The 13,916-nt window shown below is 42.6% G+C and overlaps 1 protein-coding gene across 3 annotated transcripts in view; it reads left to right on the top strand.

Moving 5' to 3' along the window:
- Nucleotides 1-13,916, top strand: part of LOC126869058 (protein dead ringer) — a 139,149-nt gene that overhangs the window by 78,421 nt on the left and 46,812 nt on the right. The gene's annotated exons all lie outside the window — the stretch shown is intronic.

A 13,916-nucleotide genomic window follows, 5' to 3' on the forward strand; every position in this document is an offset into this window, starting at 1 on the left:
TCTGTAGTAAAATCAACGAAATTCCATGGTTCGATTTTTTAATATCACGACTAGCCAGCAATACGCGAAAGTTCGAACGGCCAGCATTCACGTGGCAGGAAGATTCGAATCGACTCGCGAAATAATAAGCTCGCGAGGGCTAACCGTAGCGGAGAAGGCAAACGATACATAAAACTTAACCGCCCTGTCGTAGATATTAATCCTATTACACGGTCCATTGAAATAAATTACGATATAAAATCAAACTCGTTCCACGGGTGACGGTGAGAGATCTCGGTCCCTCGGGGTAGAAACATTAATCGCCGTTGCAAGGTCTCGCGTTGCACCGCGCCGGCCATCGAGCATCGTTGCTGAAGCGGACCAAGATTCGATTGCAGCCGTGTTTCTCTGTCCTCCTTTATCTCTCCCTCCCCGCCGTTTGCTCTCGGGCCCATCCGTTCCTTCATTATTTACGTCTTGATTTATTATAATCGAAGCTCAGCTGCGTTTGATCCGCACCGAGGTGGGCCTTCCTCTTCTACCCTCTGTTCTTTTTCTTTTTCTCGCCTCTCGTTTTCGTGCGTTTCTTCCGACGTGCACGGTAGAAACGCGAAACTGAGAAGAGTGGGACGTGGTCGGAGGCTGGACCACGAGTAACACCACTTTTACCAGCCGTATTTTACGTTCAACGTCACCAACGTTAATCGATCTTCGCATACTCCGTCGTTTCATCTCTCACCTGGTTTCTCTCAATCTCGCGTAACCCCGTATTTTCAGTGGCGTTGCCATTCTTTTGTCGCAATTAGACCGTAACAACGTTGACGTATGGCTGAATTATACGCTAGAGCGATTGATTATTTGTACGTCACCGTGTCACGGAGAATTTCCGGATGCTTCTTTCGAAAGAGAAACTAAAGATAGAAGCAGAAACTGAAAGAGATCGTGACAAATAGGAAGAAAAGAAGGAATATCATCGATCAAAGAGGATAATCGAATAGCTTCGTTCTCGTTTGAGAGTTCATTTATTTGGGAATACTTGACAAATATTAAGATTGAACAGCGACAGCAGATTCTAATCAAAGGAGCAACAATTTCCCTCGACTTTTATTCCTGTTTCCAATCTTACTTACGAGGGACCATCGATTTTTATACTTCGATTTTGTTCTCGTTTTAGGCATTCCTAATGTTTCAAGAAAATACAATTAATTAGCGTACGATTGAAACGACAAATCACGCGTAGCAACGATTTTTTGACTTTGAAATATTCTCCAACGACAGACGAGAGAACGCAACAGTGTTGTTAATCGATGTTACAATAATTGAAATTCTGTTACAATACGACTCGCTGGAATTCCATACGGATCGATTGAAACTCGAACTGCGTTTCTATTACTTCTGTATCTGTTCCCTTCTTCGTTTGTCTCTGTACATCGAAACGACAAAAATAAATTCAAATTACGCCTCTGTGGCTCGTTGCTCGTTCCCACACCACACGAGTAATCGGTCGACGAGGATACGACGGTGACCGTGCCACGGCGGACATCGCGGCTTTATCGCGATATCGCGATCAAATTGGACGAGCTACCGAATTAAATTTCGCGATCGTAAATCTCGCGCGGTGGGCATCTCGTTATCTCTTGGTCGGATTTGACGAAGAAAAAGAATTCGGGCGACCGATCGTCCTCTCGCCGAGCAGAAGGAAGTTATTGGCCGACGATACACGCCGTCTTACCGGCACGGTTGATAAAGGAGCTGCAGCGACGAAAGATTAACGCGCTGGTTAACGCGTATTTGCACCGGGTCTCTGACCCCTTCTTCGCGCCACGAAGCGTTTCCTATGTCGTCCAAATTGAATTAAAACGCGAGTGCATTTAACCATCGAACCACTTACACTGGATTTCTTAGACTTTACAGCGAGAAGTACCGGTCTATCCGAGTCAGTTGAGAGTCGCAGTACTGCGATCTTGAACTTTGCATGGAAAAATCGAACTTGTATACGAGACGACGCGTTACGAACGTATTACGTTTTAATCGATGATTAGACCGCGCACGTTTACGCATTTATGGCACATTTGAAAGTGAAGCATAATGTTACGTGTATTTAAAAAAAAATTGTTTCCAATGGTCCACTTTGTTATCCCTTTCTAGCGATCGATAACGTGATCCGAATCATTCGCGTTGCTGAAAATTTCCCAGTCCGTGAAATTTGTCTTATCTTAATAGTCCTAAAAAATTTGGTAACGCGAACGATGACCCGAGTGGCAGTTAGCGTGCTAATATTAAACAGGAATACAAACTTCTGGACGGAAGCGTAGGTAGCAATTCCTCGCAACTTTTGTTTCCATTTTGAAATTTCTCTCGTAAAAAGCCATATTTCTCGTTAATCGATCGTTCCACCGATCGGTGTTTCGATGATCCACGTGTAAACGATAATTTTGATAAACATGCTAATGTTCACGAGGCAGAGTATACTTTCAACGATGTTGGAAGAAGAAGCGGATGGGAATCGACTTTTGCGATGGCAAAATTATACTTGTCGGAAAAGGCCGCGACCGGTTAACAAGAAAAAGTAGCATGAGACGCGGTCGTGATCGCCGGTTACGTTTGAGATGGCTGCAAAAAAGCGACGACTCGCTCGTGCCAGCGTTGAAGTCGGGAGAGAGTTATGTGACAAGCGACAGCCGTGTCTTTCTCGCGTGTTCGCGCTTCCTCGCATTCTTCCATCCGGGCGATCGACACGTCACGGCGGGGCAGAAAATAGGCCCGGGTAAAACGTTTGAAAAGGAAGCGGCCTGTTCCGCTTATTAAATCGTCCCTCGAACCGCTTTTTCCCCGCGATTTCTTATCGTCCACGCTGCTCGTGCGTCGTTGCGTAACTTCGAGCCGACCGCAAACGTCTCTCTATCGAAGTACAAATATTTGATCGATCGAGATATTCTTCGAATCGCGATTAATTACGCGCGTTTCTTCTTCGAATTAAGAAATCGGTGCCCTATCGCGCTATATCCGCTCCTTTCGCGATAACGATCTTCCGATCGCGCGTATCAGCGCAAAGATACAATGCGGTTAATCTCCCGCCATTTTATAGATTCGTATAATACAATGGAACGCGTAATTGTACAAAGTGATTCGATCATTGATCAGAAAGTAAATCGTTTTCTTTTTCTTATTTAGAAGGATCAGCGTCTCATCGAGATGTGACTCATTAGCGACATGTACTGCCGGTTAGTGATCGTTTAATGGAATTGCACAGATGTTTATCGCTGTGGATAAATTTCAGAAGTTTCTCGGCATTCCTTCGCATTATCGAAGAATAGCCATTTGAGAAGTTTCACCTGATTCCTCGAGCTTTCAGTTTCTTTTCACAAAAATTTAATATAAGTCAGACTGGGTTAGAAGGCACTGGCAGGTATCGCAGTGGGCTGGAAGTATTCCCTTTCCGGAGGAATTCGCGAACGATTCTCCCGTGGTCAATATGAATCCTGTTTAGAACGACTTGATTTCTTCTTTGGCAAATCTTAATTCCGAAGGTCAGATGGAATCTTCTTCTCGGATAGACGATGAGAACGTATAAAAGCGATTATTTGTAATATCGTTTTCTTCGAGATGTCACATCTGGGATAAAAGGCGAGAAATCTCTGCAGTCAAAGGCTTTTGTTCACTGTATCGAAATAAAATGCACGAAGTATGCGAACAACCAGTTGCCCATCAGCCATGAAAATTATGGTTTGCCTACGTGTTAAATCAAAATTAAACCACGACACGTGTGACAAATTTGTAGAAAGGGTTACAAGAATAGGAAACGATATAATTTACGAACATTTCGTCGAAAGGGGGTTTATAAATCGTACAGCTGGACCACGACCACCAACGATCATGTTCTCGTGAGCGTGAAACGTTCGGGAACGTGACCGTGTTGAACGTTCGAGTTCGTACGAAAGTCCTTGCGGGACGGGGTGACGAAAACTGACTGGTTCCGCCGCGGAGAAAGGAAGAAACAGCTCCGGTGGAGATTATTAGGCGGTCGACATAAAACGTGCTTAGGTGCGATTTAATATTTCCAGCTACGGGCATAAAATCTCCAGCGTATCGGGGACTCTCTCCATGAGAGTGGAAGGACGCGTAGGGACCACGAACTTCGCTCTTTATGCCGTTCCTTCTTTGTGACGCCGACATCTGGCGTCATCGAACGTCAACCTTCTTCTCGTTCCTTGTATTTTATACCCCTTCGTGTCGTAAAAAAAGCTCTCGACCTCCTTGGTCGCGCTATGGACGCGGCCTCTTTATTTGTGTTTTCAGCCCAGTTTCGGGATCGCGGGCCCCGAATTCATCGCTGACGCGTTCCAGATCATTTTCACCCGTTTAATATCTCAATTTCATTGTAAACATCGAGCCGGTGCACTTTTATCCTCGTACGATACGAGATATCGTAGGCGCGCATCTTGCAAGGCAAATCGTTCGATCTCGCCTTTTGTAAGCTTCTACGGCTACGATCAACGTCCAATTTCTCGAGAAACTAATTAATTCGATCGTATAAATTTATTCGCCACAAACGGGGACGGCATAAGCAAGCGTAGATTCTAAAGTGAATTTTAACAATTATTCGCGTTTCTACAGATACCTTTCGATTCACGGAGTTGGTTCGTAAAATTCCATCCAACTCGAATAAAGTTTATCATTGGTTGAGATTTCCTGCAGAACGTAGGGGATAATCTTTTAAAGAAGGTTCATCGAACGCATTCGAGTTATTCCCCGAACGTATTGTTTTTCTTTTTCCATTTGTCATAAAATTTCATAAACGTGGAATGTAAAATTTGACCAAATTCAAAGGAATAGTTGTACCTAGATGTCGGAGATTTCTTGTGGAAGAAGGATCGACGAAAGAAGGTTCATCGAACGCGTTGAAATTGTTCTTCGAAGGTGACGAGAAGATTTCGTTTCGGTATAGCTCGCAATCATCGGGCAATCACCGCGAGGGGATAAAGAAAGAACGTTGGAAGAAGCTTTCGAGATGGGCGAGGGCGAATCGCTTGAAAAACGTCAACGATTCCTCCTGGAAGCTGTAGCTGGTCAAAGGAAGGCGAATGAACGCCAGGAAAACCTCATTCGGATTAGAGGTTGACCAGGGGCAGGGAGAGGGGGAGGGAAGCTTCTTCTCTTTCCACGAACCGATATCGTTCGAATAAAGCCGATTGATTTGGCCCCGATAATGGAAACTCACTGATTGTATCCTTCTCCTTTGCTATTAGGACGCCACTTTGTGTCTTTCTGCCTCGATACAACGGCGAGACACCTTCCACAATTCTTGATAATATTTGGTACAAGTTAGGATACACGGTGCGGAATAAAATGATCGGATACATTTACGTATTTGTACGTTGCACGTATTTAAAGGAAGAAAATGTACATTGTAAATAAACTGTACGTCAGAATCAGCTAATCACTGTGCGAAACTCAATCTTTATGGTGGTTTTACCCGAGTAACTTGTTAATCTATCGAGTGTATAGGATTCCTAGCTCCCATTTGTTTGATCGATATAACAAAATCATACGTATAGTAGCAACGACGAGTACTATAATCTGGATATTTTCAATATTTTCGACATCTATAAAATCTATAAAAATTCTCATAAATGCATGAACATCGGCAGTCTGATCGTATTACGTACCTCTTATAACTTTCGAGAATATATGAATGTTTATTAAATCGCCGGGAAGATCGTGAGATCTTTCTGGAAAGTCAGACCATGTTCAGCGTAAACTGCAATTAACCGCGTCTCTGTGAAATCACGGACAAGGGTCGCCGCTACTATTGGCACAGCGTGTGATCGCTCGCGCGAGAAACTGGCAGCGGAGACAAAACCAGCTCGATATAAACGAATCCGGCTATTCCTTCGGATATACAAGAGGGCTGGTCCGCGTCACGCTTATTGCTTCTTTGCCGTTAGTACAAACAATCTGCGTTTCCTCGATATTTCAACCGGCATTGCGCGTAAGTTTCCGCGAATTCAGCTACCCCTGTCTTTCATTTTTCGGCGTATCGAATCCTCCATCGATTCTGGGTATTCTAATGACTTTACGAGCCATTTTGCGATCAAAGGAATCGAAAGCCCAAACCGACAGGTTTAAACGTAAATATCCCATTTTTCGTAGTTGTCCATTTACAATGCAGCGCGTGAGAGATTCAGGCTAATAATAAAATACGATGTCGTAAATTTTATATCTATAGTCGTCGTCATTCATAATGCAATCATGAAAAAATGTATTTTTTTATACTTGGCGTACAGCCGTGCAGTTTTGTGAATGTTTTGTGAATGTGGGTGCGATCGATGTTTGAAAATTTCTCGTAGACAATGCTGTAGGTGGAAAAATTAGAAAATGTTGTTTCTTTGTCGTATAATTCCCTACGTGTCGATGGGAACGCTATAATGTAGAATTTCAGATTTTCATTTGTCTTCGATTGTTAGCGTTGAAATTCGAGGTTGTTTTAAACAGTTGAGAATCGTATTCTTGTACGCATAATTTCTCGTATTCTTGTTCTGTAGTCTTCACATAGAAATAATTATATATATAGAAAATTTGTGTTTTATGTATTTAATTAGCGTCAAATGTGCTCGAGCCAATTAATCGATGGAATCTGATATATTTCGACTATCGTCTAAGAAATATCACAGAATAGATGTCGTGGATGTCGTAGATGACCTACATGAATAGCAAAGGTCTACGCTCCCCAGCAATTCCCAACATTACGAAGGTTTATAGAAGCGTAACACGCTTTATATACGCTATTCTCATCGTAATCATAATAATTACCAACGCTATCTTTAATGCCCTGAAAGAGGATAATGATAGCGGCGGCTATTACGACCGCTCGTATAAACCGCGATCTTGATATCTCCACGTTTCTTTCTTTTCCTTTGCTTCGAAGAAGATAGGTAACGTTTACAAGCATCATCCTTGCCGAAAAAGCTTTAACGAGAAATGCGGATTGATCAGAGATTCTCTTAAATAATCCAAGCACAGTCGCGAACAGAATTTTCTAATTGATCCAGTTGCTTCTAAACACGTTTCGGAGTATATGAAATTCGAGGAATCTTCTTTAAAAAAGATCTCTTCTATTATTACGATCGTACACGATTCGATAAAATAATATAAAACAAAAAGCACTGCGCATCTATCGTTTCCTTATAAAACGAAAGAAACTTTGGGACAACCTAATACGAACCCGGAATCAGTTAGTCAAATCGTAATGAAATTTTCATTTACTCTTTCAACATGAAAAATTCATCCTTTCACGTAGCCAAGATATAATTGCCAAAACGTGACTCGCAAAGAAAGATTCGTTTCGCTGCGGTTAAATGCAGTGATGATTGTCATTCTATGATTACATTTCGAATGTTTTATATATATATTTGCATACGACGTGCACACTGTACATCTGTACACCTTTAAGATTCTCACAAAGGTAGATAAGAATACCCGTTCTGTGTAATTACGACTGCCAACAGCCAAATAGAATGGAAGCGAATTTTCATCGCGCTCACGGAGCTCCTTGGCAAGTATGAATCGACTCGCTTCCGTGTCAGAAGCAACGACTGGGCATAAAACGCGCGCGGGGCCGCGTGCAGCAACTCGTAAATCAACGAAACGGAAGAGGCGTTGTTTGCCTTCGCGAGGGTTATTATTTATCGATTCTTGACCGATCGACTTTTCCTGGCCACGGTGGCAAAAAGCGACGCGACTGGTTCGCCACCACGCTTCGTTAACCCTGATCCTCCGACCCTCCTCCACTTCGTGTTTCTCGCGACTCACTCGTGTCGGAATGTCGTGTAACGCGTAAGTTGTAAACGTGTAAACTGTCTCGATTCTCTCGACTATCCCACGAAAGTTGTTCGAATCGCGCGAAATCTGTTTGATTACGGACGACGAGACAAGATACGCGTGGGTTCGGTCGCGATTGTAAACTTTTTCCGGTTGATCACGTTCCATTCGATTTCGTTTTTCAAGGAATATGTAGATACCTGGAGGAACATCGTCGAGCAATGCCGCGAAAGCTGTGCTCTCGTTGGAATATCAACGAGGAATTTCTTGTCGTTGCACGTTCCATAAAGTACTCGACAGATATTAACTTGTAGAAACATTTTGTCTATGTCGAAACAACGTTGCATTTGGATATTGTTTCAATTTCAAAGCAACATTTGTTCTTTCGCAACGGATTATTCGGACGTATACGTAGCAGATGGTTTGTGCGATGTTGCGGATGATGGATGGTGGAAGGAGGCTTGTTTGTTATTATTACGAATAAAAGAGGAAATGAAAAATGCGAGTTTGGCGAAGTCTTGAAGAACGTCGGAAATTCAGCAGCTCGCGACTTTTAAATACGCTGAAAAATGAGCACATATAACGGACGATCATGTTTGGGGACTTTGTACCGATTTCGATTATACGATATTTACTTCAGGACATTGATCCTGTTGTAAAAATTGACACGAGGTATAGATGCGACGTATCTCAAAGACGTATTGACATATCGTAACGGACAAACAAGTGTACATACTACTAATACAATCGTGTCAGCATCGACAAACTGTACACACCGAAGGAACATTTGTTTCTGTCGGTTGTTTCTCTTTGATGTTTCCCGCTTCGATCCGTAACAGGTAACAAGAAGCAACTTTTTTTTTTTTACTAACAATGATAGAAACACGGAGGAATACGGGATAACAGATATCGACGTTTTGAAGAAACGTGGAATACGAAGAAAAAGTTGGTCGTTGTTGTTTCGGCGGAGACACAGCTTAAGGAACATCGGCCAAGTGTTTGTTACAAAGTAGAACGACTGGACGCGGAACAAAATAGATGAAAACGAAGTCCAAGCGTAGATAAAGCATTCTAAGAAGCGCATCGACTCCGTCTTGACCTCGACAACAGACCACGAACGCATTATTTAAGGCTGCACCCGTTTCCGTTTCGCTCGAGACGCACCCTTATAAAAGCTTTTACGACCGGAAGTTGACCCCGTGTTCGCGGGGGCACAGCGAATAGGTGTACGGGTGTCGGTGCGAAAACCAGGAGACTAAGCATCTAATTACATAGTCAAGCGAACGTAGCTGGCTGCTAGAATTTCCTCTTGTCAACCGCGTAAGCACTTTCGAATCTCATCCTTTCGTCGATGCAATCTTTCCTCGCTAGTCTTCTTTTATACGTTTCCAACAACTCCGTGAAAGACGATTGCAATCTGTCAAAGACACCGTGCAAACACGTTTCCTAGAGAAACGTTGGCAACGGTACGTTCTACCGTTATCGTTGTTCCTTATCAGCCGGAAGAGCAAGATATCTGAATCTTGGAGATGGTAGAAAGAGCCGCGCATCGATAATTACTCGTCGTAAAAGTAACGACGTGTGGCGTTGAAACGGCGCTCTCGTCTCTCGCGATTCGCTTTTCACTTGTTCGGCGAATTTTACGGTGACCTCTCTTCCGGATCGTGTTCGCGCTCGTAAACCCGGTCGCTCGATGAAGATCGCGAGTTCGTGTTTCCTTAGGCTATACATAGTTACCGCGGACGGGTGTTATAACGAATATCACAGCAGTCAAATACACCGACTACGAAAGTATTTAAACACTTGTCGCAGGAAACTTTTATTTGTATGCGTTGTGTGAGCTATTTTGAAATTTCATTGCCACTGTAACGAGACACGGCTGTCGCTGTTATATCGGTCAAATTTCAGATCGTATCAGAAACGTATATTTATCGCAAATATATATTTAATTTAATAAAAGATTAGTATACGGTATGAATAGTCACATTGAGGATATAACGTAAAAGCGTTATCTAAGTATTAAATATTGAGATTTATCGATACAGTGGATAATCGACCGTTTAAATACTTTTATCGTCCCCTGCGAAATGATACAGCGCGAATAATATAATTTACTATATATTTACTTCTGATTTACTGAAATTATTGGAAAGCGATGTTGTCCTTTGAAATGTGTGTTCCTAGTATCAGAGAACGCTTACACAGAAAGAAAGTTTATGAGAACCCGGAAGGCGGGTTACGAGACGTATCAATCGTGCGAATGTGTTTGCATCGCGATCGATAGATCGATGCAGGTGATAAATCGATCGACTGTCCCCATGGCAGAACGACTGAACGACGCGACGATGGGATGCTAACGATAGTTAATCGTCCGGACGATAAAAGCGCAACCGTATCGCGTGGTCGATGCGAAGGATCATCCCGTAGGACGTGGCGCTAGCAGCGGCGTGTACATCGATCATCTGAGCGGGTTGCGTCCCTCCTCTGCTCGCAGGGACGAAAGTAACCCGATCAACGTCGGCTGTATCAGGAATTATTATTCACCGGCCGTCAGTCGATGAGAAGGAGAGGGCGGGGCCGCGAAGCATGCATCATCGAGAGCAAATTCCGTTCGCCTCTCTTTATTTTACGGTAGTGAAGGATAGGGGAAAAGATACGTGGAAGAAGGAAGAGACGCGAAATTGTAAAAGCAAGAGCGAGAGAAAGACGAGAGCCGTTCTACCCGATCTTCACGTGGCTGCCGTCAGTCCGCTTAACTGTAGATCAATCAATATACGCTGGTTGAACCCTCGGACTCTGTTTTCTCTCCGTTGCTCCCTGGCCTCGGTCGGTTCGTTCCTCTTTCTCCGACCTTTTACCCCGTCCTCTCCCTCCGGCTGCCCCTAACGAGCTCATCGCTCGTGTAGCCAAAGAAAAAACACGAGAAAGTGGTACAAAATGGCCCTTGAGAAATGCCGTCCGTCCATCCGTTCGTTTGTCCAGCCGTTCGTTTCAACGCTGTTGCAAGGGTGGACGAGGTGGAGATCGAGCTAGGGCGTTGCCATGAACACACGATGGAATGTATGAATAAGTGGGCCGCGATACGCCGGCCATTTCGGAGAACGAACGCGTGTCTAATTTTCGTTCTTCGATCTTCCTCTATGAATCCACGATAACGTACAGCGCTGTTGGCGAGTTTCCAGTATGTTAGAACTTGAAGCTTCATCGGTGAACACATGTCTTATTCGTAAGAACGGCGTTTCACGGCATTGGAACTAATTAATCGTATATAGAAACGAAAGCTACTTTACTCTGAAGAGCAAAGAGCGCACCAAACTTTTAATCGCGATACACATGGATAAGTGTAAGAACATCTTCTGGTTTCGCGTAGGCTGCGATAAATAGCTGCGATATACGATCAAGGAATTAATTATTGTTTTTTCGTTCATGCAAATTAAGAGTCCAAAGATTTGCAACAGCTATTGACAAGTGTTTCAAGACTGACACGACGAATTACCTCATTGACTATCCTCGTGGCAAAAGTTTTACATAAATTAGACGCAAATTCAGACAATTTGCTATCTAGAATTAGAATCGAAGTTTCGGATTAAAAACGGAACGAATATAATAGAAAAGATACGCGTATCAGAATTGGTTGAAACAATGATCGTACCAGATACGAACACGAAGGAATTTAATCTATTACGTAAATGATTTTTATTGATTTTCGTGATTTTTATTACAAAATTCAATATTTATTTAAGACTCTACTTATCTTGTCTAATCTCTGCCTATCTTTACATAAGATTTCAAACGAGATAATAATTCTTGAAGATTCTAATAATTTCCCACTTGTTTCCAAAGTTCTATATTCGTACTAATAGTTAGGAACGTAGGTGTATTTGTAAATTGTTTCGCGTCTATATCGCGCTTTGTCTATGGGCAAATCTTGCGATAATAGATAGATTTGGTATCGTAGGCGTTACCAATTGTAAGACACCTGTCCTTGCCAAACGTATAATACATACACAGTGGATAATAGACGCTGCACCGGAAACAGCTGTATTCACGCGTTAAATGTATACGTTCCTACTGTTGCGGATCATCTTTTTGAATAAGAAAAAGAAGAAAACGATTAACTAATGCGATATTGAAAGTCAGCACGATAATCAATAATCTTTTGTATCGAATAATAATGTATAGATCCTTGTATCCGTGTCGTATCTGCACATCGATTGGACTCTGCCACGGCAAAAAATTCTGGCGAGATCTCAGTTAATATTTTCTGTATTTTAATGGTTTCAAGGAAGTACTTATTAATTGCAACTGATTGCGCACAAATAGCCAAGCGTGATGTAACAATCATTGAAAAACATCGATTCAAAATGCGCAGAGTTATAAATAATTTTGTCACCTTTGAACCATCGACGGAGTATTTCTTGTACATTTATATCCACGATTTCACGTTTTTAAAAGATTACGAAGAATTACAAACGATGCGTAACACATTTAGTTCGACCGTGTTGTCTCGTCAATTGTTAAATAATTCTCAAATTTCTCAATTACAAATCACGATTGCGGAGAGAAAGCGTGATAAAAATTCAACGATCAATTCCACGTTGTTAGAACCGTAGTCTTATTTCACAGCGAGATTAAACGTGCATTCTTTCGTCCTATTGAACATTTCAAAAATGCCAGGTGTAAAAAGTTTTGCAAACGTATCATCTATTCTCAAGAAGATTTGTATCTGCCAGGCTCAGCCACCAAGCGACATAGAAATTTGAAAATCAACGGAAATGTACTTGTCACGATCTTTTCATCTCGTATAATCTGCGAGTTATAAATCTGATTGATACGTTTTCGTCTCTCGGAAACCATGTAATACGATGTGTACCAAACGAGAGAACTAGACGTAACAAACGATGATGCCGCGTATATTGATTATCACGCGTTTTAAAATTATTATTCGTGAGATCGTGAGATGCGGCTCACGTTTTGTTCAATAGAATTTATCTTCCGGGCAAATCTACGAGCGAACAGGGATAGGAAATTCGTTTAAAGAACTATTACCGCCCGTGCCAACAGCAACAACGACTTAAATATTGGGTCAGTTCATAAATTCGCGTGTCGGAAGCACGTGTTATCCGGACGATGATCCAAGGTAACATTCGACTCGTGTTCCTAGCCGTTGCTTCTATTAAGCGATCGTTTGTCTTAGTCTCTCTCTCTCTCTCTTTCTCTCTCTTTCTCTCTCTCTCTCTTTCTGGGACGATAGAACGAAACGCATGCTACGTAATTTCTAAAAGCGGAAATCGTTGGACCGTCGCGTTTCGCGCGGTTTATCCTCGACCAGTGACACTTGTGCAGCTGTCGCTTGAAAGAGATAAAGGAGTACGGAGATTGTTTGAAACGGTTTGACCGATCGAGAACACGGAGAATCAAGGGAAGTTAGAGCCATGCAAACGGCAATTACTTCCAATAGTTGTTCACCGGAGTTGATAGCCAGTGGAGAAAATGAAACGGTAATGGAAACGGTGCTTAAGGGGACAAAGGAAAACGCAGGCAAAAAAGGGCGCGAGAGACGAAGTTGGGTGGGAGATAGCTCGTATTATAAAAGCAATTAGAGGGTCCCGGATTAGATATAGCACATCGTACATAACAAATATGATAATACGGGCCCGCTAGCCCGAAGGGAATTTGGCTTTGCCTCGGTCGAGGGGGTTTCGGGTTATGAGGCAGGTTAAACGGAATCATTAATAATCGGAGCTAACTAATCTGCCTGTCGCTATGAGCACACTTGTTTCACTCCTGTTTTTATTAACCCGGCTCGAATAACATTTTATTCGTCGTGGAACAGGGAGGATACGTGCATCGAGAAACCCGCGTATCGCGACAACGTGTGACGATCGACTAATGGATGAAAAATTATAGCGACGTAAGGCACGGTCGCGAACATTAAAAATAAAAAAGTGTTTCAATTCTTGCAGCTATCGTGCATTCGGTGTTTCGCATTTAATCACGTTATTACAATACTTTACTCTCTCTCTCTCTCTCTCTCTCTCTCTCTCTCTCTCTCTCTCTCTGTCATGATGCGTTTTTCAAGTGACACAACGTATTTTTTATAATAATACGCTACT

Source organism: Bombus huntii, chromosome 8 (assembly GCF_024542735.1).
Source record: "Bombus huntii isolate Logan2020A chromosome 8, iyBomHunt1.1, whole genome shotgun sequence".
NCBI lineage: Eukaryota > Metazoa > Arthropoda > Insecta > Hymenoptera > Apidae > Bombus > Bombus huntii.